This window comes from Equus asinus, chromosome 4 (genome assembly GCF_041296235.1).
Source record: "Equus asinus isolate D_3611 breed Donkey chromosome 4, EquAss-T2T_v2, whole genome shotgun sequence".
NCBI lineage: Eukaryota > Metazoa > Chordata > Mammalia > Perissodactyla > Equidae > Equus > Equus asinus.
This window is the reverse complement of record NC_091793.1, coordinates 51,483,415-51,509,598: the sequence shown is the minus strand read 5'-3', so window position 1 is coordinate 51,509,598 and position 26,184 is coordinate 51,483,415. Positions and strand designations below refer to the sequence as shown.

At 36.8% G+C, this 26,184-nt stretch overlaps 1 protein-coding gene across 9 annotated transcripts in view; it reads left to right on the top strand.

Moving 5' to 3' along the window:
* Positions 1 to 26,184, top strand: part of SYT1 (synaptotagmin 1) — a 521,971-nt gene that overhangs the window by 293,840 nt on the left and 201,947 nt on the right. For 3 of the 9 annotated variants that reach the window (XM_070507267.1, XM_070507265.1, XM_070507266.1), the window contains one exon: positions 6,519 to 6,592. The exons of the other annotated variants lie outside the window; for them this stretch is intronic. The gene's annotated coding sequence lies outside the window, so the exon portion shown is untranslated. The remainder of the gene's footprint in view (positions 1 to 6,518; positions 6,593 to 26,184) is intronic. 9 annotated transcript variants of the gene reach the window in all.

The window sequence follows — 26,184 nt, the reverse complement described above, 5'->3', positions numbered from 1 at the left end:
TTGCTTACACCAAATGGTAACTGTCACATTTGCTTTGTCTCTATAGATCTAGATACTTCTTTCGGCTGGGCTATAAGAAAATAATTTGTAGACACTATACCTCTAAGTACCTCAGTATGTATCTTAGCAGAAAGAACAAGAATAGCCTCCACACAACCACAGTATTAATCACATGCCTGAAAATTGAACGTAGGCGCAATAATATTATAAAGTATAATGTCTAAGTATAAATATCCCCAAGTAGCCAAAACTCTCCTTAATAGCTCCATTGTAAAGGTAAATTCTGCCTTTACTGTGAATAACCTATTCCCCAGATACCTTTTACAGAATGGTTTTAGCATCCATGGATTCTTGCCTGGATCATTTAATTGTATTAGCTATTGCAAAAATAGATGATCTTAATTTTATTGTTTCCTCTACATTTTAAGACAGCCTTCTACTCTTCCTTTTATTTAATAGTATCACCCTGGGCTCATGGATCCCTTTTTTATTCAACTTTTTATAATCCATTACCAGCATTTTCCTTTTTCATGCTCACATTGTCCCTAATTTGGCCATTGGGAGGCCCTGAAAGCCAGTCCCCAATAGATTTTGGACATATCCTTACTTTCTTACAAAATAAGGTGCTCTAGGCCCACCTTTTACCTTCCCCATCCCTGACTTAGAAACAAGAAGTCCTGTTTTGGGTTTTATTTTTTTTATTACCTATGAAGAATGGTATTTGGAAACCAAAATGTGCTCATTTTTACTGGATTATCATTCCTCCGGCCTCTTTTGGTGGGCAGAGTCAGATTTTAATGTATTATTTATGCATTAAATTATTATGCATTAAAACTTATACCTGTAAGTCAAATCCAGGACCACAGGATTCTTCCTCACTTCTCTCCATCCCATACATGTATATCCCACCTCCACTGTAAGAACACTGATTTCTATCGTCATCAATATGCTTACCACTTGCTGTATCCTACAATACACAAACTATAGTTTCAGAATTGCTATACCAATAACAGTACTAATAACAAACCCATGTCAGGTTCGATTTTTTTTTTTTAACTATTCTCATATATCCTTAGACTATGTGACACTAAGTTGTTTCACTTAACAGCATATCTTGAAACTCACTCCATGTCAGTTTGTAGAAATATCCCTTATTCTTTTCTTTTCTTTTCTTAGATTTTTGGTGAGGAAGATTGGCCCTGAGCTAACATCTGTTGCCAATCTTCCTCTTTTTTTTTTCCCCTCCCCAAAGCCCCAGTATATACTTGTATATGCTAGCTGTAAGTCATTCTAGCTCCTCTGTGTGGGATTCCACCACAGCATGGCTTGATGGTCCCAGAATCCGTGCCCAGGATCCGAACCCATGAGATCCAGGTCGCCAAAGTGGAGCACGCAAATCTAACCACATGGCCACAGGGCCAGCCCCTATTCTTTTCTTTTTTTATGTGTTTATAGTGCTTTATGGATGTGTCAGAATTTATTCACCCAATCTCCTATAATTTGGAATTTACGGGTTTTTTACAATATTATGCCATAACGCCTAACTTTGTGTATATTATTTTGTATTTTTGAAGGCATATCGTCAGGGTAAATTCCTAGAAGTGGAATTGCAGAGGCAAAGATTACCAAAAATGCATACTTTTGCATGCCTTTGTTACCAAATTCCCCTCCATAGATTTTGTGCCATTTTTCACTTCTATAATTGTACTTCTTAAAATAACCAAATCATTGCTTCTCTCTAAAAACATTAACATTAACTTTAAATGATATTAAACAATAAAAGGTTTTCTAGGACAAGTATAACGATAAAAATTCTTTACACACCCTCTTCCTGATTCCAAGCTCAAATTTAAATTGTGTAAGTGGTAGATGCCACTGCAGAAATAAAGCAGGACTGTAATATTAAACATACCTGGACAACTGGTATATTTTGAAGCTCTAGTATTTGTGATTGCTTTTCTCTTAGGCTAATTAAAAATATAGAATAAAACAAAATAATTGATATGATGGAAATTTAGAGTGGAAAGAAATCTCAGATATTTTATCTTTATGGATCATGTCAGAAGAAAGTGAAGTACTGACAATATAAAAACCATTGACTGAATATCACATTGATGTTTCTTAGAATATGACTCTATATACCATAGATGCTACTCTCTACTCAAACTACAGTCTCCTCTCTACTTTTCTTCTAGGGCTCTCGTTAGTCTTCATATCAACACTATACCTTTCTAAATTTCTAATATTTCTACTTAAACAGGTCCTAAGATCCCACAGTCTGATTTCTAAGTTCCCATTCTCAAGCCACTAAATATGGAAGACCAACTCATGTGACTAGAACCACTGTAGCCTCCCGTCATGGGACACCAATAGGCTCCCAGTGCCACTCAGCAGTACTTCCTTCTCCAGGCTCCACTTCTGAAAATGCCCCTCATTACCTCTCTCTCAGCTGATGACCTTGGTTTTTACTTTATGTGAAGACCAAGGGCGTTCAATTAGTGTTGCTACCAATTCTATCCTCCTTCTCCTGTAACATCTTTATTTGCATTCTTCCTGTTTCTCTTCCTCCAGGCTAACCTTGCCTCACACACACACACACAGACACACACACACACACACACACCCTCACACACCCCTTCTCTGGAGCTATCTTCCGTAAATCATTTCCCTTTTAGCTTACAATTTTTTAAATTTTTCTTTAATCTGGCAACTTCTCTCTATCTACACACAAGCTTAGGTCTCTCACATTCTAAAGACAGCTTCCTTCACCTTGTTACCTTGAATTATTACTTTCTATCGATCGTCCTTTCAACTGCAAAATTGTGAAAGTCATCGTTTAAAAATCAGAGCTTCTGTTTACTCTCTTGTTCAGCCTTTATAATCTGGCTTCCACTTCATAAAACCTGTTCTCTTAAAAGTTTCCAGTGACCTCTAAGCTCTAATTCCATTAGTCTCTCACTGGTCTCCATCCTTCTCAAGCTCTCTGTGATGTTTTATTGACTGGTTTCTTCTTCTTCTTCTTCTTTTTTTAAAGATTGGCGTCTGAGCTGACATCTGTTGCCAATCTTTTTTTTTCTTCTTCCTCTTCTTCTCTCCAAAGCCCCCCAGTACATAGTGGTATATTCTAGTTGCAGGTCCCTCTGGTTGTGCTATGTGGGGTGCCACCTCAGCATGGCTTGATGAGCAGTGCTAGGTCTGTGCCCAGGATCTGAACCCACAAAACCCTGGGCCACAGAAGCAGAGTGCACAAACTTAACCACTGGGCCATGGGGCCTACCCCTTGACTGGTTTCTTCTTTAAACTCCCTTTCTGTGATTTTCAGAACACTTTGTTATCACGATTTTCTTCCTGAAGATTGCTTTTCTCTCTTGTTTGCTAGTATGTCCCAATGCCTAAAATTAGGTATTTCCTGAAAGTTCTTTCATAAGCCCTAGTTGAGTAGTTCACCAGATGGATAACAAGTTGGAGGACCATACATGAGGATATGTCTCCTGAACTGTGAAAAATGGCATAATACATTGTGTAAAGACTGTGGCTAACAAGGTAAATTCAAGTTATATGATAACAGATAATAGATAGGTAACAGATATAGATAGGTTCAGATTGTATGCCATGTAGTTCTAGGACTTTATTACTTGGGCCATTACATATCAGAATACTTATGGGCCAGTAATTCTAACACCAATACATATGACAGCAACAGTTTTTAACTAACTGAGAGCAGAGGTCTGAGCTATAATTACAAACATAAATGTTAACCCTTCTTTTAGCATTTCTGCTGAAAAGATTTTTTTAATCCAATATCCAAAAGAAAATTGCATCATATTACTATATCTAAACTGCCCTTAAGTACGGCATTAATAATCGCCCGTTACTTATGTTAGAAATCAGCTCTATTTCTCTATGTTAAAGGCCTAACAATTTTGAATATTTAAATATTTTCCTCAATAATAATATTGTAACAGCCTCAATTGATGTAGGTCAGTTTCTGATGTAACCTGATCTTTGTAGTAATCATTCACCATAAGAACTAAACATGTTATATTCCTTTAGTCAAGAATTTAGAGAATATTTAATCACACATCCATTGCCTAAGTTACAGCAAATATTTATTGTGCATTAATTGCGTGCAAGTCCCTATTCTGGACATTAAGGATTCAAGCCAGACAAAATCTTTGCCCCCGAGTGTACCTATTTCATCTGTATGCATTAGACTGGCTTAGATGTTACAGTATAAGTTGCTTATACCTGTCTCTTCCTATAGTGTGTGGTTCTGGTGCTGTATAGGGTATACCAGCTTGCAGTGAACACACAAAGATGGGCAGATAGGAAGATATTTGTCTTCCGTAAGGGAAAATTGTTCATCTTGGCCAGTGGTTCAAAACTAAAGGTGGTTTTGCCCCAGGGGACTTTTGGCTATGTGTGGAAATATCTTTGGTTGCCACAACTGGCAGGGAGGGGTTATACTGGTTTCTACTAATGCTGCTAATTATCCTGCAATGCACAGGACAGCCTCTCAAACAAAGAACTATCCAGTCTAAAATGTCACCAGTGCCAAAGCTGAGAAACCTGCTCTAGGCTAAGGGGCCCATGTGGCTTTGGTTCTCTCTTAGAAAAGGAACACAAACCACGCTCCTCCCACAGCCTCCCTCCTACCTCTGACCACACAGATCTCCTTTCTAGCTTTTTCCTCTAATCTTTTTTGTTCCGTGGGTAAACATAATGTTCAGTTGAGATCTGTACCTTCTATTTGTTTTCTGGGCTGTTCTCAAGGGTCAATCAATGCTTACTAAAGTTTTCAAGCAAGCACTAAGGTAGTAAGTTCTGTGCCTGCTGGGCATAATTATAAGAAACAACTTCATTTTTTAAATCTCATAACAAGAAGCACAAGCACAAGCCACAAATTATAATTCCTTTCTAGTGTGTCTGTGCCCTCAGCAGCTCACAGCAGAGCCAAATCACTGTCTCCGCCAGCCACCATTTTTCTAGCCACCTTCCTAGAATGGCAGAAGCAACAAACATCCCAGGGTGAGGACACATTCTGCAGTTCTGCCTACATGGATCAGTATCTTTCCCATATAGTGCTTATGTTGCTATAAAATAGCCATAAATTATTACTTAATTCATGAATAGAAGGAAGAAGTTAGATGTGTTATTCGTTATTAGTACTATATTTCACATGGTAGAAAACTCACAGGGGTCTTGGTTGTTAGTCCAAAATTCACATTTGCTTTCCCTTTCTTTTAAATGTTGTCTAAACTTTTAGGTTATAATGTCATCATTCTACCTATATAATAGTATGATGGGACGTGAACTGTCACTTAACAACAGTCAAGCTCCAGGTGGAATTTATAACTTTCCTACTTATGGAACGTTAGATAACTCGTTTACCCTTTCAAGGGCTGGATTTAGTAACATGTTAAATAAATGGGTTGAGCTGGTACCCGGAATGAGAATCCTAGGTTTCAATTCAGCATCACCAGTTTCTGGCTGCACAACCATCAGCAAGTCACCCCACTATTTAGAGAGTATAATGAGATGGGATTAATTTGAGCATTACAAAGATTTTTGCCACTGCTTTTGTCACCACAAGATAGTTATCTTGAATGCAACTTCTGACTCTACAGACACTCTAAACTGTATCTAAGTGATGATGTCCAGTATTCAGGATGTCTAGATTGGCCAAAATTGGGTAGGTTTTTAAACCATATTTCAGCTTTCTTTCTCTAGTAAAATAATTATATTCTATATCTAGGCATGGAAGTGTAAGATTGGTAACGTAATTTGCACCCTCATGGTTCCAAATATCATCTTTCTTAACATGCATACTTTATTTTAGATTCACTAGAAAACTAGTAATAGGCCAAAAATTGAATGCATCTCTTTAGACTAGTAAAGGATGAATATTTTCTCTGACAATTCTATCAGAATTTCTGTTCTTTTTTGACATAAAACTGCATGAGCTCTGTTCTTAAAGCAAGAATGTCTTCACTAGCAAACAGAAATGTCCCCTAGCAAAAAGGAGGCGTGAAGAGCCAGGTCTTCTCCACTATGAACCAGCATTTGTGTCTGTAGCTACTGATCCCCAAGAGTGCTGGTTACTCCCAGGAGTGGACTCAGACGTCATTTCCAATTCTGTGGATTTCTGATTACCTGTGCTCTCAAGGAGTCAATCACCAAAGCTTATGAAGAATCACCTATTTGAATGACAAATAACTAGGTGCTGATGGAATATTAAAATGAAATTAAAAGTCACTTAGTTTACCCTTCACCTATCCTCTTGCATTTCAATTTATCTAGACCATTTTTCTAGGCAATCCCGTTGACTATGGTAAAGTCTCCTCCTTCAGTAGGCACTCTCAAGGGTGCATGTTGAAGTAATGTGCAAGAAATATAAACAATGTAATGTTCTGTAATATTCTACAGAACAATCACCCCATCTTTCCAATATCCCTTCTGTATTAGATATCTTCAGAATACTCAGATAATAAGTGGCTACTCTACATCTTATTATACAGGTTTGCACCGCAGAAGGAATGGTCTGATTCTTCAAGGAGTTGACACTTTTATTGGAGATAAAAGATAAATACAGGTAAAAAAGGAATAACCATTCAAAAATAAATAAATACTATGATAACTTATAGCAAATCATCATAGTGCCAATCACCTGCAAGCAATATGGACTAACGACATAGAACAGTGATGTGTAAAAGAACTGGTTAGGAAACATCCATGATTATGTGCCAATTCCACATAACCAAGCAATTTACCATTTAATGATTAGATAATTTATAGCAAAGTTAACTATACATGCTTTTTCTATAAAGTGTGTCTAATATTTCCATTAATTTTCATTAGAAAATCTGAGAGATGCTCTTATTTTTAAAAATCTCCAAAATTTTGGCCAAAAAAAATTTAAGTGCAAGCCTGCAGCATGTTAGGAGTTGAGGTATTTTACCTGCTGACATTTTAGTCCTAGAAAAGAGTTCATTTTGCTGGAACAGCCTTTTGTAAACCATCTTTCTCTATTCAACAAGCTCCTTCCATCTCCTCTTCCCTGAAACTACAGGATTTTCTTGAGGCTCAAGGATCCCCTCAAATTCACATCTTCTAAAACTTTACTCCTGTCTTTCTTTGCCTGTAATTTTCTAGAGTCCCTGGATTTTACGTATCAAGTATAAAATACTTCTAAATGATATGACATAAAATTCAGTTACTCACTTTATCAATTCAGCACAAACTTCCTCTTACTGATTCCACTTCCCATGCATGATACTTGTATTTGGTTTGCATTTTGTTTATATTTCTTGCACATTACTTTGTAAAAAGTATTCTTACAGTATAGTGGAGAGAATGTAGGAGACTTTGACTCTAGTCCTGCGTAGCTTTTTTGGCACTTTCTTTCCCCAAGTGTAGACTGGAAATATTGGAAATTATCGCGTTCCTCTTTCCATAACTTATTATGATGTTTATGTTTTTTATCCATGTGCCCTCTAATTTCTTACTCCCCAAGGTCTAGAAAAGTAATCGAACTTTTAGAATTCTTTCTTTGAGAGGAAGGAAGTAATTTTATTCATGAAGTCCATTTCAGTTAGTAAAGACCTCTCTGAGAGGCTAAGTGACTCCCTAGAGATAAAGTGTCTAATAAGTGATGAAGTCAGAAGCGAACTCCCAGCCCCCTGATTTCCCACGCCACACACTGGCTGTGGGATACACTTCCTCCTACCAGATTCCTCCTGAAATTGTAATTTGTCATCTTCTAAGTGGTAGACAATTAAGGCCTGAGATTCATTTTCATTGCAAATGAATAATTAGTGAACGTCAATTTCATGTTTTCTGAGTCCATGCAAAAGACAAAAATAGTCACATTAAAATACTTAACAGGCTCTTTAGCTGTGATGATATGCCAGTTCTTGGAGATGATGAACATAAATATTATTATTATTGTTTTCCTCCTTAAAAGATCACCTAATCTGGTCTCATTTAGAAGTTTACTTAACATTTGTGTTCTCTATATATAACTTCAGGAGTGGTTTGCTAATTAGATACAAGACATGTAGCCACCTCTTCTAAACATTATTTTATTTACACTTAGATTTAGATTTTTTTACTGTTTCTTTTTTTTTTTAAACACCCACTCACAGCACAAGGTGTCTCAAACCCCAAGCAACTGCCATCTGGTTTGTTCTACATAACTCTCTAAACCCATTCAAATGACAATATACCAGTGAAGAATAAAACCAATATATACTTGATGGAGCACAGGAACTGTGCGCAAAATAGCTTTTTAAAAGTCATTGAGCATAACAGTGGGGATAATAGGGAGGTCATAGCAGCAGCTGCACCGGGAGCGCTGGCAGAATTCTCCCGTCATCATGCCGCAGGTAGAGGCCAGAAAGCAATGCTCTGAGCGCCTCCACTTTCTCCTTTAGTTTCTATGTCTGTCTATCACTCACATCTCAACAGCTGACAAGCACCTGGGATTCAATTCCTGCTGGATTTCATAAATTCACATTAATTTTGGTAATTTCCCCATTGTAGCAGTGAGAACCTTTCCTCACGTTGGGCAAGCAGCTTTCATGTTTCATTGCATATTCATGTGTCAGCCATGTTATTTTTAGTTCCTAATAGAGAGCACAGAGGAGGCTTCATGAAAGATTAGTAAGAGCCCTACAAATAGCTTTCTCACCGTTCTGGTAGATTGCTTTTTCTTTTCTGAGAAGGCAGACAAGAATTCCCTTCAAAGAAGGCATACTTGGTCATGAACAAAAGGGAAACTTCCCAAGACCACTAAGCATCTCCTTGATATGTGAGAATATCTAATTTTGATTTCCCAAGATAGCCTCCCACAATGCCTCTGTTCAGCTATTGTAAGGTGCAGGCTAATCTTCACATGGTCTCTTTACTCCCAATTCTTCCCATACGTTTTATTCAAAGAATATGTCATGTTTCATTATTTCTACATTTCTGTCAGTGAGATATCAAGACCCCACTGGGAAAGAGATATACCTTTTAAAAAAAAAAAACCATGTCCCACACATACAACAACAGTTTACTCCTTTTAAATTGCAAATAATTTATTCACAGCATATGGGTGTCTTGTAACTTTTTATTTACTGTGCTGTTTTTTTAAAAGAATTTTGTATTCTATTTCCCTTATTCATCCAGAGATTTTCATAAGATTCTATAGCATGCAATATAGTGAAAAGCCCAAAATATCAGACTATATTTTTAGAATGGAGACATTCTACAAAGGACAGATTTTTTTTTTCCATTTTAGGCCTTATGAAAAATGGATTTGGGACTCATAAAAAATGTATCTGGAACATCGGAGTGCAAGATTTTTGATTGGATTTTAGAATTCAGATCTGTGATTTAAAAGCAATTTCTTTTTTTCTGAAAGTGGCCATGCTGAATTGATTTTTAAGGAGAAAGAAAGGGTGTAATTGGATTTTAAACCCTTTTCTAAGGACTTACACTGTTTTCACTTACGTTGACTTCCTTTATCCCTATTGCATGTGCAGGGTGTGGGGAATCACTGTTATCCTAACTCTTTCACAAGAGTTGCCCTTAGGCAAAGCTATAAATGAGGCTTCATTTTCCTTTGTTCCATTTTACCTTTTCAGTTCCACACCTCCTATTACAGAGCCAGGATGCTTTCTAGCTAACATTCTTTTTTTCTATCTTGAAGGAAGGGTCTTATCTTATTCTCATAGCATCACTCAAGGACAGAATTTGGGGGTTTTTCCCACAAAGAGTAAAGAGAGGAAATAATCAACTCAAATGAATGAATTGCTAATGGTAGAACTTTAGGTAAAAATCCAGTGAATGTGGGATAGATATCTAGGAGATATAACTGGAAATTTTCCAAGTCTGTGAAAATGCATAGAAGAGTAGGGAGAGTCACATTTTATTATTCTTATGAAAACCAAAAATCTGAGTATTAAATCACTAACCCAATTTTAAAAATCTTGATCCTCAAACTCTGAAAATAGTTTTCTCTCAGTCAGACTTCTTGCTTCTATGATAGCTGCATCAACTTCCACTAATTTTTAGTACAGCTAATGGAGTAAAAAACCTAACTAAATAAAAAGATGACTAGATTGAAAATCAAAAATCTGAGTTTAGTCTGATTTGGCACTATCTAGCTTTCTGATGTTCGGAAGCAACTGTGCCTTTCTGAATGTTATTTTCCTCCTCTAAACTTGAGACGCTCGAGCATATTTTTTAAAAAATGGTTCTGCAATAATCTTCTTGGGTTTAAATTTGGACTCTACCATTCTACTAGTTCAGTAGTCTTACGCAACCTATTTAATCTCTCTCCACTTTACTTTCCTCATCTATAAAATGGAGATCATTGCAGATCTACCCCTCTTGGAAGGAATTACATCAAATGAGGTAATACCTTAGTTAGCTTCTAATAATTTTGAGCTATTATTTGATTCTAAGAGATTCTTCTTATAAGATTCTATTTGATTCTATTATTTGTTCAAGTTATGACGGCTATATTAAACATTTTGCATAACTCAAAAATGTCAACAATTTTAAGTATTTATATAATAGCTCACATTTATCAAGTGCTCGTTATGTGCCAAATGTTGATTGAGTCCTTCACTTGTAAATCTCATTTAATCCTCTCAATACTGCAGTGTAGAAGATACACTTATCCGTGGTTTACCCATGAGAAAACTAAAGTTTAGATAATCACAGTCAGACACGTAAAAAAGTGATGGAGGTGGTGATAATGGTTTTTTCCCTGAAAGCACTCTTTTAATCACTGTGCTATCCTGCCTTCCATTGTAGAGTCTTCTGCCTCTAGTCTAGATGACTAATACCTAATTAAATGGAGCACTAGATCCTAATAAAAAGCAACCTTTTCGTCTCTTGAATCATTTTTATGATCCATGGCTGATTTATGTTAGTTCTTTCCAAACTTGCCAGTGAACTTTGGAGCATGATAAGTATGTATTTTCTGAGCATGCGAACTCATAATGTCAAAGAGGGTTTTTAAACCACAACTTGTTATTCCCTCCCCACCTTTCAAAATCACATATGAAGGATCAAGTTTCTTGGGAAGCTCAGAGACCTGTTTAGATTTGGTCTGGAATTCATCTAAAACTGAATAAAATTATTGCTGAAAGACCTGTAAGAGCCCCATAGGAGAAACTACATCAACACACACACACAAATACACGCCCCTTCATTTCAAATGTAAGAAGCCAGAGTATTAACCCCATTGTTTTCCATAGATAGTGGCAATTCTGACATTTGAAATTGATACATTTCAATCCCCAGGTTCTCATGGTACAACACTCCACCACAGTGGGAAAAGACATCTGTGTTTCATTCTCCAGACTAATTTTCTTCTTTCAGAGAAGTGACTCTCAGCTATTTTAGACTATGCCCTTCATTTGGGAAGCAATTTATATTCATTCACTCACAGTCATCATTCGCTAATATCATAGATTGATGAACTTAGAAAGCCTAGCTTTTCATTGGTTCTGTTTGCAAGGCTAACTTTTATAGCATTTGATCATTTTACTTCCAGTTGCTTCTTTTTCCAGGACTTTGTGTCCCACGATCATTCTTTTAATAGAGTAATCTGTTATATGTTTCTATCTACAAAGATACCTATATGACCCTAATAATGAGATCAGGGACTTAGAAAGGCAACAAGTTCATGTTCCTGTGCTTCATGCACAGGAAGTTCTACTTTTCGCTCACCCATGAGAGAATTACAGTATGCACCTTGGAGCAGAGAGGGTCAGGAGTTCAGTTGCTTGTATAGCATCTATCTTATTGGCTCCTAATTTGCACTGAATATATGTAAACTCTTTGCTCCATTTCTCGAGTATCGTATTATTTGTTTACTCGTGCAACTTTTATTATTTCTAAATTCAAATTAGTCCTGGAGTCTCTCAACATAAATCACTATTTTTTTACCAAAAACCAGTGATGAAAATAAGAAATGACTTAGTGATAGATCGAAAGATATGGATATAGATATGTATAGATATTTCTGGTCTCTAAATCCACATGCATAATAGAATTTTTCTGTTGTTAAAGTTCACTCATCAAGAACATGTGTAAAAAGTCTATTTTGCTATTCAAAGATACATACATCAAATTTTCTTCCGAAGCAGTAGATTCTAGTACATAAAGAGCCTGGAGAGTAAATAAGAGACAATTCTTTGTAATGATTCCTACTAATAGAAATATTGGTAATTATAGTATGGCATCCTATATTTAGTTGCTATGAAATTAACATTTTCTCTTTTCTTCTACCTCCTGATACACTTATACACATGAGGGTATGTGGTTTTCATTATACCAGCATGATTAAGTAGAGATATGTGTTGAAATTTTAAGAAAAATTTTAGAACATTTTTCAGACTTCAAAAATGAGTGATAAGAGGCTGGCCCCATGGCCTAGTGGTTAAGTTTGACACGCTCCACTTTAGTGGCCCGGGTTCAGTTCCTGGGCACGGACCTATACCACTCACCGGCAGCCATGCTGTGGTGGTGACTCACAGACAAAATACAGGAAAATTGGCACAAGTGTTAGCTCAGGGCTAATCTTCCTCAGCAAAAAAAAAAAAAGAAGAAGAAGAAGAAGAAAGAAAATGAGTGATAAGTGATTTCTTTCTTGCTGTCAACAAACTTGTACTGGGCATTACTATGTCCCAATAACTTCACACATGCATAAGATCTCCTCATTTAATCCTCACAGCAACCTGTGAGGTACTTGTTAATCTAGTACAGAAGATGGGCCATACACTTGAATGACCACAACTTAGGATATCGAATGATGACTGCCCTTGCAAGGTACAGAGATAGGTAGCAATAGCTATACAGAAGAAAGTTTCCTTCTACTGGAAGAAATTTTTAAAAGCTCCTCGAAAAGGTAACATTATGGTCAGATCTGAGGGAAAAAAGGGTGTTTCTAATTTAACTCCAAATCCTATGACTTCCTCTTCCCTTTAGTTGTGTACTACTAGCATTATTCTTGTGTTAGTAAACAAGATAAAAGCAACACCTTGGCAAACTGTGAAATGAGATGAGGGTTCAAGGAAAAACGGAAGAAGGATGGAGAATATCTGAAGTACCCATCAAGGACCGTGAGTGAGAAGGAAGACAAGCATGTGTTTTCATGAAAAAGAGATTGTGAAAGATGGAAAGAACCAAGATCTTATTCCTAATGAGTTAAAAATAAAAGGGTGGGGGAGTAGGAAAGTCATTATTTTACACTCCCTTGATGCAATCCCAGTTGACACTATCAAGCCAGTCTAGTTCATTTCTTGCCTGAATTGACCCAACTCTTGTCAGAGGAGACTGGCTTTTGACCACAAGTATAGGACATTTGAGGCTGAGAGGCTCATTACTCAAGGAATGCCCTGGAGGGAAATAAGAAGTGCTCCATCGGTTGATGGTCTGGAATGTTAGTAATGTGAATACCTGGTATGTGAAGAAAAGGAAGACAAAGGAGGAAAAGGCACCTGTTTTGATGGTGGCGAAGGTAGCCTTTCCCCCACAGCAAAGCTGCATGACCTTGCTTGTAGATGAAGTATTTTGTAAAATTATTCTGGCTTGCTTAGGGGTCAGTCATTTGACTGTTTCTCACCATTCCTGGAAGGACAAAGTAACTGCCCCCAACATCACCCCCAGGGTGTAAGAATTGATTAAAGTGAATTACTCACCATGTACCACTTACTCAAATATGAAGACTCATTGATCTCTAATAGGATCAAAATAAGCATTTTTTCTTCTTCTTTTCCAATAAGTTGCTATCACTGTCTATGCTTCTCATAAATGGATTCTCGAGAATCAAGTGATTCCTTTCAAAATTGTGGACTCTCAAACTGGGAAATCATATCTGAACTAAGGTCAGTTCTATGCAAGTGACCCTACATTCCTTTCTACAATGCCATAGTCAGTAGACTACTCTGAAGACCTCAAACAATTTCTCGAAAGCCTGGATGAGTTCCTGTAACTGCCCAACAAACTTCAAGAAAAACACATAGAATAATGAAATAAGTCTAAGAAACAATTTTTTAAACATCTTCTTTCTACCAGGGATTATTCCGGACCTAAGGGGATATAAAGATGCCACTCCCTGACTCTCAAGGAGTTTACAGTCCAGTATAAGAAAAATATGTGTAAACGATAAATACCACACTTGGCAGTAGGATGTAAGAAATATACTAGGAAAATAAATTAATTCTGACTGGGCTGGCTTAGAGAAGAAAGAAACAGTTGACTTAGAACTAGAAACATTAAAAAGATTGGGACAGTACAGAACTAGATGGCAGTGGAGTTTGGATAGAAAGTTTGCCAGAACAAGGGGACCGGGATGGACACAGGACCAGACTGGGCTCCTAATGATATGGTGAATTTCTCAATAGAGTAGAATAGAGTAAATTTAGGGGCTTTTCACACCAAGAATCTACTTTACAGTCCTTTTAAAGTATTTTGCTTTAAAAAATTTACTTTAAATCACTTATTTCCATATTTTCATTTTTTACTATTATTAAGATCCGTTAAGACAACATGACCAAAATAATCTTATTTTGTGTAATATTTGAAAAATGGCTGGAGCTAATTTTAAATATCTTTCCTGTTCAGATCTTCATCAAATTTCACATTTTTGCTTTTTTTATTCATTTTTGTCTTTGTTTTTCCTCTACTTCTTAGGTATTTTTAAATCCCAATATGCTTCCATAAATAATTAGTATAGAACATATAGGAATTATCAGATACCCACATTAGTTTAAAACCTAGAATTTAAGTAAAAATGTAATTAGCTATAAAATTCATAGACTTATGGTAATCATCTAGCTTCTACTAAACCCTAAATTTCAAGTCCCTACTAACCATTGAAATTTGCTTAAATTCATTCAGAAGGGTAATGTTTTAGGCAGGGTGAGCATCTGAAGCAAAAATTATCTACAGTCTAAATAACCTCTGAAAATAAGCGTACTATAAAATTAAGGAGGATGATTCTTCCTGTCTCTCAGTAAATCTAGCTCAACACTGAAAGAGATCACTATTCTTAGTGTGAGATCTAGATGAAATAATCGCCTTGTGTTAGAAGCCATGTTGTATGAAAAAAATATATATAATTGTTGTTGTCATTATTTTTTTGTCTTTTCCTTGAGCGGGTATGGTTGATGTCACCTATGTTTAGCTATCTAACTACTGCGGTGGTCCTCACAGATACGCATGCATTAGCATCACCTGGAGGGCGCTGGATTGCAGAACTCCACTTTCAGTAGGTTTGGAGTGAGGCTTGAGAATTTGCATTTCCAACAAGTTACCAGTAATGCTGATGCTGCTGGTCCGGGGACCTCACCGTGAAAATGTGTGTGTGCATTTATGTGCATGTGCATTTGAGTGTGTATACACAAATCCTACTTTTTAAAATTAATTCTTGGTTATGAAGAGTGTTCTTTAAGATAACCGTGCGCATGTGCATCATTCAACCAACTGCATTCTTTATCAGTCCTTTCTTATTTATTCAGTAGTATACATAACCACTTCGGCCCTATAGAGCTGTTTTGATGTGCAAAGCTGGTAAAACCAATTCCCCACTGTCGGGAATGCCTTAAATGCTGAGGTCAAATTGTCAATAGAATCCTGCCTGGGTGGATTTAACGCCAGGAAGATAGATATAAAATTGGCATTTCAATAAGCTACTTTGCTAAACTTTAATAACACAAATTCTGTTAACCTTGGAGCCCTGATTAAAACACAAATAAGTGAGGAAATCCCTATTGTTAACTAAGCACATTTTGCATATTTATTGCTATCCCTTTTAATTTGTAAGGGCATGTCAGTCGTGTAATGAAATTTATACTTGCTGGGTCTCTGATTTTGCCTTTTCCACATGTTATATTAGATGTCAATACCTGATGTGACTTTAGGAGCAGCTTACCTACATTTGCAGAAAAATATGAAAACAATTGAAAAGTGTTTGCTGGCATACCTTTGTTAGCTTTCTAATTTTTTCCTATACTCGTCTATAACCTGTTTTCGGAATCCAAAAATTTTAACTTGCTCTTTCACTCCACCAAAATGAAAGTCATATCTATATTTATTTAATTATTTAAGAAAGAAATGCTGTATTTTGTTGGGTTAAGTAGTGTATTCAGTCTATCAAATGTTTTGTTTAATTCAAAGTTATCCCTTATCCAATCATGTACTTAAAAAAGAGAGATAACCCTGAAAAAAAGAGACTACAATACAAATACGCAGGGGTTGGGGAATGCGAGAATATGGAAGTTCAGAAACACGGGGACCATTTGATACCCGAGAAGATGACCACATAGTGACCTTCAGGTTTGGGACTGATTATGGGGAGAGAGGAAGATACACAAAGTAGGATAAGAAAAGATAAGTAAAGATTTAGGTATAACAGATTAAAATGAGCCAAATTCCCAATTTCATCACATGATCTCCCTTATTATGGAGTCTAACTTGGGAGGAACTAGGTAGAAAATATATAAATATAAAAATATGAAAATAAAAGATAAAATCAAATTACCTACATCTTCCCTTTTTATAAGATTATGTAAAATTATAGAAGACAAGGTTAAAACTACACATCACACTTTAATTGCTATACCTATGGATTTCTTATAGAGAATTGCCTCCAGTGGCATGAATCTAAAATTGCTCGCAGCATTTATATTTGAAGACTATAAATCCTGTTCACTCATTCATTTAACAAACATTTACTAGGCAACTTCTCTGTGCCAAGTATTAGGTGAAGGAAATACGTTGTGAACATCCACCTTGGTGGTTACAGCATACCAAGAAGTTACTCATAGCAGTAACATGTGTTGACTATGGAAACTGGAGGAGTCCCTGGAGCTGAGATACAATGGAGCAAGGGCTCCTAGTCCTACTCATAATGTCCGGGTGCTCTTGCCAAACTCAAGGAACCCTAATTTAGAATTTCATTTAAACTATATGTGGGGGTCTGGGGGGAGGAACAGTCTAACCTATATATCTTTTCTACAGAGAAGAAATGTGTCCCTTCCACCTTTGAGGAGGTTATTTTCCCTTTCAGCAGAGGGGGGAGAGCTTCAGATCAGGACTAATTGTTCTGTGATTGATTAATAGCTTCCCTCCTGTTGCTTCGTACAGTGAGATGACATGCATTGTACACACAACAGGAGGTAAAAGAGAGTCAGTCAATTAGGGGAACAATTAGTTCCAGTTCCTACAATTTATTTGAGGTTGTAGATGAAATAGCCTCAAAATATTAAAAACATTAAAGATCAGTGAGGAAACGTAAAGAAACAAATTTATATTCAAATTTTAGGGGCAGATGCTCAGTTGACGCTGCTCTTCTGCAGATAGGTGATGTTAATGCAATAACAATTACAGTTTGGCAGCAATTAATAAATAGGCTGTCAAAACCAGTCAAGTTGTGTTCATGGTTTTGGAATGCTGCTGATTTTAGCTTTGACATGATGTGGCTGAAGTGTTCCTGAAAAACTCAATGTTATTAATTGAGAGGATGCAATTCTGTGACTCCCCTTCTACAGGTCTTAGGTTGGAAATTTCTGGAACTAAACATTCAGTGAAACCTGGTGTTTTATTTGGGGTCCATATTTCATTGACATTTGTGTTTAGAAAAATGCAGTAGGTAGGAATATTCTAAGATTAATGAGACGGATGAACCTGCAACTTGGAAAACATGAGTCAACTTGAAGTAACATAATTTGATGGGATCCTCAGGTCACATCAAATTCTGGACTAGGTTCTGTTGCAATATCATGGTATAAAATTCATGGTATGGGTAGAAATCAGAGTGGATCAAGGGTAATGGCCCAGCTCCAAGTGAACCCAAGGTCATATCTTATGCAGAATAATCTGTAAGTCTGAGCCTGGCAAGAGAGTGTGGCCCCTCTGGTCCAGGGAGTGAGAAAGTAGAAAGAAAGGAATAAAAATGGTCAAGAACATTTCATTTAAACAGTTGAAAAAGCAAAACATTCAAGAATTAATACAAATTCTACCTTTTTAAAAGCAAGATATAATAAGGAGATTAAAGCCATAACACTAGCAAGCTGTAAGCTTGAAGATTAGGCTATCCTTACTGAATAATGATCAAAGCGACTGCAGCCCAGAATGTAAAGCCCCAATCAGTTTCACGTATCTACTACCACGTCCAGGCTTCAGTAAAGGAATAAATAAAATGTGCTACTGCTGCTAACATGCATTATATTATGCATATATATGTTATGTATGCATTGACATGTATAATATGTAAAACCCAAACACATTCTGAGAGTAATGCTCTAGAGTGCTAATCACATTTAGTCCCTCAGAAAAAATTTATAGTTTGAAAAGGTAGTACTGTTACTTTGATTAATAAATAATTTCCTGCTACAAAACTATCTGTTTGATACAAATAGGACAGCTAAGAAATAAGGAAAGCAAATAAAACCACTATCACCCAGAAAAACAAGGTAATACTAACAGAGAAAATTAAGTCTAAATATTAAATCTATTTCTAGACCAAAACAGGAAAGAATTCATCTCATCTCACACAAGTTTTCCTAAACTTTAAATAAAACTCTTGTAGAAATTTGTTATAAAAGTCCATTTTGTAATTTAATTCTAGGAATTAGCTATGAGGAAAAGCAAACTGATATTCGCAGCTCCTTGTCTGTGGTGTTTTAGTGCTTAGATCAACTTTCGTGTTCTATTTAATTTTTCTAATCCCTTTAGTTAATAAGTAAATCAGGACCAGGGAGAAAAAATCCATCAATTGCAAGAACAGTGGTAGAAAATGGCTAATTCATAAGTGACGCATGGTTACCAAAGTCATCTTGTCAGCATCACTTTGCTATCTTGTTAATGCTCTAATTTTTGTTTTTCCGTTTGTTCTTCATAGAGGAAAATGTTTTACAGTTAATCTCTATGGTACTTTTCTTTCTAAGTCCTCTAAAAGACATTGATTTGGTAGTAGCTAAATATTTGAATACAAATTGATTTTATGCAATACACAGAAAACAAGTATTTTATTGATATAAATGGTTTCTGTATTTGTAGAATTACACTAAAAATTATTTTGAGACAGCGTGGTTCCTCCCTGGACGGTATTAGAATTTCACGCCCAAATCAAGTTGAACATTAATTTTATGTGAGTTTTTTGTCTTACACAATAGCATGAATGTCTATGGTTGGGAGTGTCAGGGGAGTGGAGATGTAGATAAAAGCTTTGAGAAACAAGATATAAGTGTGGAAGATGACAGGATGATCATGTGGGAAGAAATTGCTGCAGCTTTTCTCTCTTTCATTCCTATTCTTAAAAAAATACTTGAATTTGAGGACTTCGGTCATTTTCTTTCAGTCTGGGTGATAATAGCAGAAGACTCAGGCCTAAATTATACATGCAACACAGTAAATGCCCAGACATCATGCAGACAGGCCTCTGTAAGCAGGAGGAAGACTGCATGAATTTTGGGAACTACAAGCCATGTAAACTGACATTCCGAAATCAGCTGGCATTCTGATATCGATTTCCAGGCTTCCTGCACCGAGGAAGTGTTTATTGTCTTTAACCAGTTGTAGCCAAGAGCAAAGTCTCAAGGGCAGGAGGGACTCCTGCTGTTGTTGCCTAAGTCCTTGCACTCTTCAGTGCCACAGCCTGCTCGCCTCATCTGGAACGCTGTTTGCTCATTCTGAACAGTATTCAGTCTCTGATGCTGGGCTCCTCCAAAGCGCCGAGTGAATCAGCTAATTTCTACAGACTTTTCTTCTCTCTAACACCCTCTGCAAAATGCTGGCTGGCTTCTTGTTATCATGAATAACAGCATGATTTTGTAGCTACTTGTTCCCCTCTTTCAACACTGAATACTGTATATCCGTTTTCTCTCTCCCAGCTGCCTTCTCTCTCTTCACTGTCAGCATTTTGTCATGAAAAAGATTCAGTAACAACGGGTGCCCAATATTACATAGGCTCTATCTATCAGGATTTGAAGCAGGCTTCCATTTTCACGACGGAAATGCCCTGTCACCTCTCCAAATACCAATTCTCTCCAAAATTGAACTTACTCTGATCTAACATGTAAACCTGGAAATCAGTCCAAAGCCCGCTTAGGACACCAGAGAAAAACGAAGACTCAGGGACAAATTCATTCAAATTTACCTAAGTTTATGTTTTACTCCCCCATAACAGAGAAATGTAGTGTTCGTGTATATAAATACTATAAATATATGTCCGAAACACCGTCAGATTCCTCCCATAGCACGGTAGGGATTGAGACATTGCGCTGAGTATTGCAGACACAAATATGAATAAGACCCTATCCCAAAATGCAAGGGGCTCAGAGGCTGATGGGCAAAATAGACACATACACAAATAATCACAATCTAATTCTAGAAATGCAATCGGAATGCAGAAAAGTTCTCATCTTTTCGCTTCTCCAGCATAAAGGGGAGAAGTCTTTCTCCATGTTTAAGTGAAGAGGACATGTTTTCAATGGTAGTACAGACAGGACTTCTGTCCCTGGTAGCTTATTAACCACAAGAGATTATTTACGCTCCCTTCCAAAAGCTACTGCAATGGTAGAAAGGATATGAAAACAAAGGGTGGAGCACATAAAACTCTGGGCACCAGGACAGTACCTGAACAAATCAGAAATTCTAAGTCTTTTCCAAAGGATACAAAGCATTTTAGAATAATCAATAACGACACTAGATCTGAGAAGACTGCAACCCAGTTGCGCTTGGCGAAAATGTCCTCCGGAGAGAGGAACCGTTTTCCCCAGCTGGACCTAGATATTCTAATGACTCGATCAAGGGTTTTTGCCTGGAGAGTAATTGCAATGGAGTCATTTATCAATGCAGAACTGCCTTCTCACAGCTGGACAACTGGCTCCAGTCGACACAGAGGTGCTAAGAGCCACTCTGAAAGCACTGTGAGCAATGTGAGGAGGAGTCTGGGAAGGGTTTAGGGCCAAAGAGAAGCAAAGCAGGTTCCCGGAATCTCCAGGGTGTGAAGAAGAAGCGCAGGAGCAGCCCCTCTGCCAGAAAGGAAACACAGGCCACTCCAGAGAAAGGCCCTCCTTACCTTGAGCTCGAGGGACTTCGCAGTCTGCCTACTGCTCCCTGCCCAGGATCAGAAGGGCAGCCTGCTCATCACATACTCTAACCAGGCACACCGAACAACCAGGCACCCCTTCCATGCAGACAAGAGGCCAAATGGGGAGAGAAATGTGCCCAATTTACAAGAAATCTGTATGAGTCACTAGTATTTGTCGACATAAGATTATTCTGGCTTCAGGGCCCATGCTCTTATGTATCTAAATCTAGCTGATCTAGATGTGTATTGGCCCCGTCTACATAGCTTAGTAACATAACTTGCCCTCCTACCTATGTCACATTTATTAAAGGGGATTATTTGGTAAGTCAAATAAATACCCAATTGGTGAACCATCTACCTATACAAATAGTGAAAAGGTAAAAAAATCAAGAAAGGGAATTTTGGAACCAGAGTGATACCACATGGGTCAGCCAGTCATTCTGTTTGGTTCCTGTTCCATAGAGAAGGATGAACCAACCTCCATCGAGAAACAGAAAAGATTTTTTAAAATTTTTTTCTGAGTCTAATTGATGTTGCTATGGGACCAGAGGGTGGTGAGATAGAGAAGTAGACAGAAAATTTGGCCATATTTCAGGATCTGGCCTTCAAAGTGACAGGCTCATAAAATTATTTTGAAAGTTATCTTTTGGTATGACTCATACTAACCAATTTGCAAGAAACTAACATATAAGCCAGAATGCCAATATTTCCTTAGGGACTAGACATGGCATCTCTCACCTGTGCCTTCTCTCCTAGTCAAAAAATCTGTGTGGCAAATGATACTATATTAACTTTCACGAATTAGAGTAGGAGGAGCTGTTTGCATCCAGCTCTGTAATAGGGATATATTTGCTACAGGAACAAGACATTATTATTGTTGTTATTATAAACATTGCATTAAAATGATTATTATCAACTACCATTGAGTGCCTGCTAGATGCTTATTCACATATTATTGACTTTCATAATAAAAGTGTAAGTTATGTATTATTATATTTTTTCTAACAAATGGGGATACACTGGCTCAGGATCCAAGTAACGCACCCTTGCTTTTGTGGCTAAGACAAGAGTGGGAACTGAGATCTCTCTCAAGTTGGCGGTCCTGGAGCCCACATGTGTTCAGCAAGGGGCTCCTATAACTGTGGCACTTGCCTTGTCAACGTCGCCTCTCCTCTTGATGGGTTTTATCTTGTTCTTTTTTTTACACCCTAGTTCCTACATTTCATTATGAATTATTCTTCCTTAAGGTGTGTTGTTATTATTTTCACCTTTGCAGCTTTAAACTTTCAAGCAGCACTGTATTTTGCCTATTCTTTCTACTTCTAGCCTGGAAAATTCTCTGATTTTAAGTTGCTCTTATAAAAATCTTCCTCACATTTCAGTTTGATTTTATAGTTTTATTCTTTCAATTTTAGTGGTGCTTTGATAGCATTCCTTCTTTTTCTTTTTCTTTTTTTCTTTTAGGCACGAAACTTTGATAAAATCTTTCGGCTTGGGTTTCTTTTCTCCCATTGATTTTGTGTTTGATTGCAAAAGCGCCTAAGTAGTTTTTTAAAACAAAATCTCCAGTAAACAAGTGGGAATTATATTAAATCATATCTTCTATTTTGTTCTGTATCTCACCTTCTACAATACACAACGACTTTCAGTTGATTGAAATCAACATTCATATTTCATTCATGCTATCAGTATACTTTTATCTTAGTAAAAGTGTCAGTTTATCTGCAATATAGTATTCAGCTATGAATTTGTAATAGTATGCCCTCGCTCTGAAATGTCTCCTTAGCCAGTTGGATATTAATTGAGATTCAGCTATTGACATTACTTGTTTTAAGGAAAAGCAGTTGCATATTAATGACATGGAAGAAAAAATAAATTTGGTTAAATAGAAACATATTTTCTCCCAAGAAATGCATCAAAGTTTATAACCAGACTGAGGAAACAAACTTGAGGTTCTGATCATCAATGATCCTGAGCTACGCAACAGGGAAAGTTGCAAATCTCCCCTCTGTGTCTGCTGCTTTATGGTGAGGCAAAGATGGTTTCTACTTCAGGATATTAAAAAGTCATGGTAAGATGGCATTTTGAGATTATAAATCATCTAGCAAATTTCAAAGACGAAGTTAGTCACAGTCAGTATTTTAGATCACTTTTCAGTTTCTTTTAATATGTCATAATATCAAATTATTGATCAGTAAGTTTGGGGAAAAGCCCAAAGAGATGAGAGGACTGTGCCTATAGAATTACTTTATTTTAATGAAATTATAGAGTCTATAATTACTGAATATAAAATGAAAAGGCAATTTAGCTCCGTGTATTGCTGTCAGTAAGCCAGCATGCCCGTCTGTGATGCAAATAAGAGGGTCTTTACAGATCGTGCTTCTCAATGCAAACTATTACACTGAACTCTTTCTTTGAAGATCTAAGATGCAAACTATGGTATATTCATTGCTCTTATTATTGAGCCACTTAAATGGAAATGGCATTAAGTCCAAATGTTGACCAAAGGAAAGTTTAAAAAAAAGCCACAGATAATTTTTATCAAAGTCACATTTTTCACAATGATGCTTAAATGTGAGATGGTGACGCAATGGCATTTTATAGAAAATCTGTCCTTAAGCTCACTTTCCTGAAGTGGCATGATTTGGGTTTGTCAAGAGGAAAGAGAAGACATGAAAATTCTTCATGGGCGTATCCCTAACTTTATCAAAGCTTGAATTGTTGGAGAGAGAGAGTAAACTGTTTCTTATTGAGACAAAAGCAAAAAAGAAGAAGCAAAAAAAAAGGAACCCACTAAGACACACCTGGAGACTACACTACATAGTGGACATAAGAGGCTACCTGCCTTTCAAATATTCCTTCCAATTCTTTGACTCCCTCTGATTTACTTCTAAAGCGATCCAAGTGAATCAAGGCATAGTTGTACACTGTCCCCTCACTCACACTTTAATTAAAGCAGAGCATTCAATCTGAATACAATGTACAAAACTGGAACCTTACCTAAACCTTTCAAATCTTCTAAATTAGATGAAACCAATCACAAAACCAATTTTCTTGTATTTCAAATCAATTCAATTCAATTCTTACTTATCCAGCACTTTAGGATGCAGAGCAATGATCTTCACCATAATTTATAGGATGTGGGGAAGATACAGCCCTGTTCTGCATAGGAGAAAATGTAATGAATGTCTCTTAGACTTATTGAGAATCAAAACTAGGGTCAAAGGCACACACAGGTAAAGGGATCAGCAAGCAGCCGGTTGGCACAGCATAGTAGATAATAAGCCTATAGAAAAAAGCAAGTTTTACTTTTGTTATTGTGGAAATTGTATTATAAAGTATTCATATATGATAATTTTTGGCTGCAAGCAACAGCAAATGCAACACAAAATGGATTACACTTTAAGGAAAATGTGTTATCTTCCGTTGCGAGGAGTTCTACGGTTGTGGGGTTAATTAATACAGCAGCTCAATAGCTTCATGAGGGTCATGATTACTTCCAGCTTTCAGCTCTGTCACCTGTAAAGCATCAACAGTCTCCTTCACTAGATTCTCTTATGATCACATCATGGCTCGAGCAGTTCTGGGTACCACACGCAAATAAAACCCCAACCAATAGAAGCAACGTTACTCCTGTGTATAGATTTTTGAGAGGTGGAAAAACTTTCCCAGAAGTCATGCAACAGACTTCCCTTTCTATTACAGCAGGCCCAAACTGGATCATATGACCTTGCCTAAACCAACCACTGAGAAAAAGAATGGATTACCCTGAGTGATGTATAGATTAAAAAGATTTACCCAAGAGTGGGGGATAAGCAGTAGTAGTTGCCTGGAAAAAATAGGGCTTATCTTAAATCAGAAGGAAGGAATAGCTGTTAGATAAGCAACCTACATATCATCCTTCTTACTATTATTTTGTAAATTTGTGGATATTGTTCATTCATGTCTCATGTCCCCAAATTAATTCACTGGCACACAATAGAAGATAGAATATAAAAAGAAGAATAAGCCAAATCACCACTTTTTATATTTCTTATCTGATATATTTTGCAAAAAAACTTAGTCTTCAGGCCCAACTATACTCAGATATTTTAAATCTTAGTGGTTTTCCACGTGGTATGTTCTTTCAGCACAGTCTCCCATAATCATTTCCATTAGAGCATGTATCACATTGGATTTTAACCATCTGTGTGTATCCCCACGCACAGAGATGGTGAATGAATGACTTGAAATTTATCCAAAGCACCTACTATCATGTTAGATACATTGTAGACACACAATTTATTTATTTATTCAGCATTTATCTATTCATTCATTAAGGCAGGGCAGAATTCCATGGGCCCTGGAGTTAGCCTGTCTCAATTCAAATCTTCACTCTAGCACTTACTGTCTGTGCAACCTTTGGTTAGTTTTCTCATCTGTAATAGAGAGATGATAATATTGCCTGACTCCTGGGGTTTATTTTGTGAGCATTAAATGAGCTTGTATGTCTAAAGCTCTTGTAAAAATGCCTGGCTACTAGTATGGGCTTATTAGTGTTAGGTGTTTTTATTTTTTAACATACTATTTCTAACTGTAGACTGCAGAATTTTCTATCATATTTACCACAATCGGAACTGTGTATAGATCGATTTTAAAGGTTTGCTTCACTGTGTGACAAAAACAATGACAGTTTGAACACAGGTGGATAAAAGGGAGCTTTGAGTTGCAAGCTCAGATTTTTCTTTCAAGTGCCTGCAGCTCAGAAACAGCAAGAGTTCAGAGCTGAGTTGCAGCAAAGCAATAGAGAATGGGAATTCCAAATTATTTATCTGCTGCTTCTCTAGAAAGCATTTTGAGAGCCAATTGACATGATCCATCTGTATCTCTTCAATAAGCGCCCAAAGCATCTATTTTTATCATACCGTACAAAACTTAAAGAGGTAACTTCAATTAATATTGCACACAATGAGCATTGTTGATGAAAATTATGTTAAGTGAATCCATGTAAGATTTCCATTCCATGCCTAGGTTTTCGTATCTGCCTTTTCTATCAAAAAAGAAAAGAGACTTTGACCCTTACTCTACCATTTTTAAAGCACTATAAAACA